This window comes from Chionomys nivalis, chromosome 8 (genome assembly GCF_950005125.1).
Source record: "Chionomys nivalis chromosome 8, mChiNiv1.1, whole genome shotgun sequence".
Lineage (NCBI taxonomy): Eukaryota > Metazoa > Chordata > Mammalia > Rodentia > Cricetidae > Chionomys > Chionomys nivalis.
The window spans coordinates 65,667,168-65,670,186 of NC_080093.1; the positions used below are offsets into that span (position 1 = coordinate 65,667,168).

General features: G+C 50.3%; 1 pseudogene; it reads left to right on the forward strand.

The window, feature by feature from the left end:
- The first annotated feature begins 1,192 nt into the window (after window positions 1-1,192).
- Window positions 1,193-2,692, forward strand: LOC130879151 (DNA-dependent metalloprotease SPRTN-like; annotated as a pseudogene).
- The last annotated feature ends 327 nt before the right edge of the window (window positions 2,693-3,019 follow it).

Consider the following 3,019-nt stretch of genomic DNA (forward strand, 5'->3'; position numbering starts at 1 on the left):
GGGCATCCATCTTTGGTCTACAGGCCTAGAATATTTGGCAGATTTTTTTTGGTGAAGTTGGAAAGTTGAAGGACTGCCCTGTCTTGTATTGGCAAACTCTGTCAGTTGTTTTCCCTTGTGTCCAGAAGATCATCTGGCAGAGTCTGCTGTGAAGCCGGAATGTTGAGGGACTGACCTGCCTTGTCTTGTAAGTTTAGCAGTCTTTTTCCCATGACCCACTTGTCCAGTCTGTACCGCACACTGTCAACAGTCAAGGCAAGAGCTGTTCTTGTCCAAATGGTTAGCGTTGCCACATTAAAATCAAACTCCTCATGGAGTTTTTTTGATGGCCATTATCATTTTATGAAGTAGATTGGTGCTGCCGGGAGAAGACACGTCTCACTGTCATGGAAAGCCCATATTAAGAAAACATTTTAAGTGCCATCTTTCAAGGGTCTTTGAAGTGTCTGAAACTATCCACCTCACTAAAATATACCCGTCTAACCTTGAAAACATACCTACCTAATGTGACTACAAGTTTGATTATTATAGATTAACTACTAACCTCATTTCTTAATTATACATTGCATTTGAAATGAGGAGCATAAGCACAATAGCCCAAATAAGTAGAAAGACAAATACAGTATACCAAAATAAATTTACATGTATATCATATGCCAAATTTCTTGTCAATGCAAAATAGCTGAGATTAATAGTTGTCTTTTTTTTAACTTATTAGATTTTTTTAAAAAAAATACCAATCCAAATTCTCATTCCCTCCCCTCCTCCCATTCCCTCCACATACCCTCCCATCCCACCTACCTCTACTCCTAAGAGAGGGAAAGGCTCTTAGCTTTGTGGAGGTCCAAGGCCTTCCCTACTACATCCAGGCAGATCAAGGGTCCAAAGAGAATTAGAATCCAGGTGCAGCAAAAGGCCTCGCCTTAAGGCGCATGTTCGAAGGAGCCAGTGCAGAAGTCGGAGGCGGCTCTGGCGCGCAGCAGACCTGACGTGAGGCGCCGGAGTTCGGGGGCCTTCAGGAGGCAGCCGTCCCGAGCCCGAGCCCCGTTCCTAGGCCTGTGCATAGCCACTTCCGCCAAGGCGTTCGAGGCGAGCCGGCGCCCAACCGCTGGCCCCGGAGCTCTCGCGAGACCCCTGCGCCATACGAGCACGACCGGCGGCTCCTGAGTGCACTGTGTGGGAGTCGCGCACGATGGACGACGACCTGGTGGTAGCACTGCGGCTGAAGCAGGAGTGGGACGCGTGGCGCGGGGCGGCGTGGGAGCCCGTTTAGTTGGTAGACGCGTCCTGGGGAGCTGGTGAACCCCACCCCGGACCTGCAGATGCTCTTCTAGCAGTTTAAGGACCACTTCTTCTGGAGGCTCCTGGAGGCCGTGGAAGTGAAGTGTGCGCATGACACTGTGTGCTGGGATTTGCACCTATGAAGGAAAAGGAGGAATATGCGCCAGCTGTCTCAGTGAACCCCTTCTAAAACTGAGACCCAGAAAGGGCCTTGTAGAGACTCTTTTGCACGAAATGATACACGCCTACTTATTTGTCACTAATAATAATAAAGACGGGGGAAGGACCTGGCCCGGAGTTCTGTAAACATATACATCGAACCAACCACCTGACAGGCGCCAACATAACGTTCTACCACACTTTCCATGACGAGGTGGGTGAGCATCGTGGTCACTGGTGGCGCTGCAATGGGCCTTGCTGCACAAACAGCCCTACTATGGCTATGCGAAGCGTGCCACCAACAGGGAACCCTCTTCCCATGACTACTGGGGGGCTGACCACTAGAAAACTTGTGGAGGCGCTTACAGAAAAATCAAGGAGCCAGAGAACCGTTCAAAGAAAGGCAGAGGAAAGACAAAAGCAGGCAAGCAGCCAGCATCAGCAGTGGAGAACAAAGACAAGCTGTGCAGAGGGGAGGCCCAGGCGCTCATCCCACTCAGTGGGAAAGGGTCTGTCTGTTCTTGGAGAGACAAGCACTTGCCCTTCACCTGGGTGGTTGAGTACTTCATACGTGGTTAACGAAGCCAAAGGTCTCTCAAGTCAAGACCATTCAGCAAGTGGCCTGAGATTCGATTCCAACGCTGAGGTGAAATGTGAGCAGAATGGTTTCCCGAGTAAAAAGCCTCATCTGGTCACCCCTGTCCCCACTGCCAGTCACCAGAGTGTCCTGAACAGCTACTCCCTCCGAGTCTCTGTTGCCAACCAAAAGGCTTTCAGAAATGTGAATGGATCCCCCGTTAAGAGTGGGACCACTGGGGACTGCACCAGGCATCCAGCCTCATCCGGTTCTCAGAGAAAGGTTCCACCTTCCAGAGCATCCTTGAGAAAGGCCTCCAAAGCCTTGGCCTCAGCATCAGCAACTGTGGTGTCTACGGCTAGGAAGTCCGCAACCATACCCCAAGAGGGGAGTGGGTCTGAAGACCAGTTCCCAAACAAGCTGTCCAGGTCGGAGGACAGGACTGCTTTGGGTAAGATCATCAAGGAGCAGATGCAGAGTGGTGGTGGTGATCTTCAGAATAGCCCACGGCCCACAGCCGCCAGCACAGTTGGGAATTCAGGCCGCTCATGCTCTCAACGAGGGCTGGTCAACTGCCCTGTCTGTCAGAGTGTAGTTTTGGAGTCGCAGATTAATGAGCACTTGGACCGCTGCCTGGAAGGCAACAAAACCAAACTCCGACCTCCAAGAGTCTGAAATGGAGTGGGTCCCACGTCATCTGTTGACTTATGGTGGTAAAGGAACTGTGGGTGACAGTTTGACTTACTACACCAGCAGTGTAATGAGTGACTGTAGTCTGCATCTCCATCCAGGTATGTCTGGTGCTATGTCCCTGTAGGAAGCTGAGACAGGAGCATCGCTTAAGCCCTTGACCCTGGGTAATGTAGGAAGCCACTGTCTCAGGATGCGTCAAAGTGCTGTGTTCACCCATGCCTTACCTGGACTTTGGCTCAGTTTGTCCAGTAGCAATGTATGATTTTAGGTACTTTTGTTTTCTCTTGAATGTTTTAGAGAATTATTTTT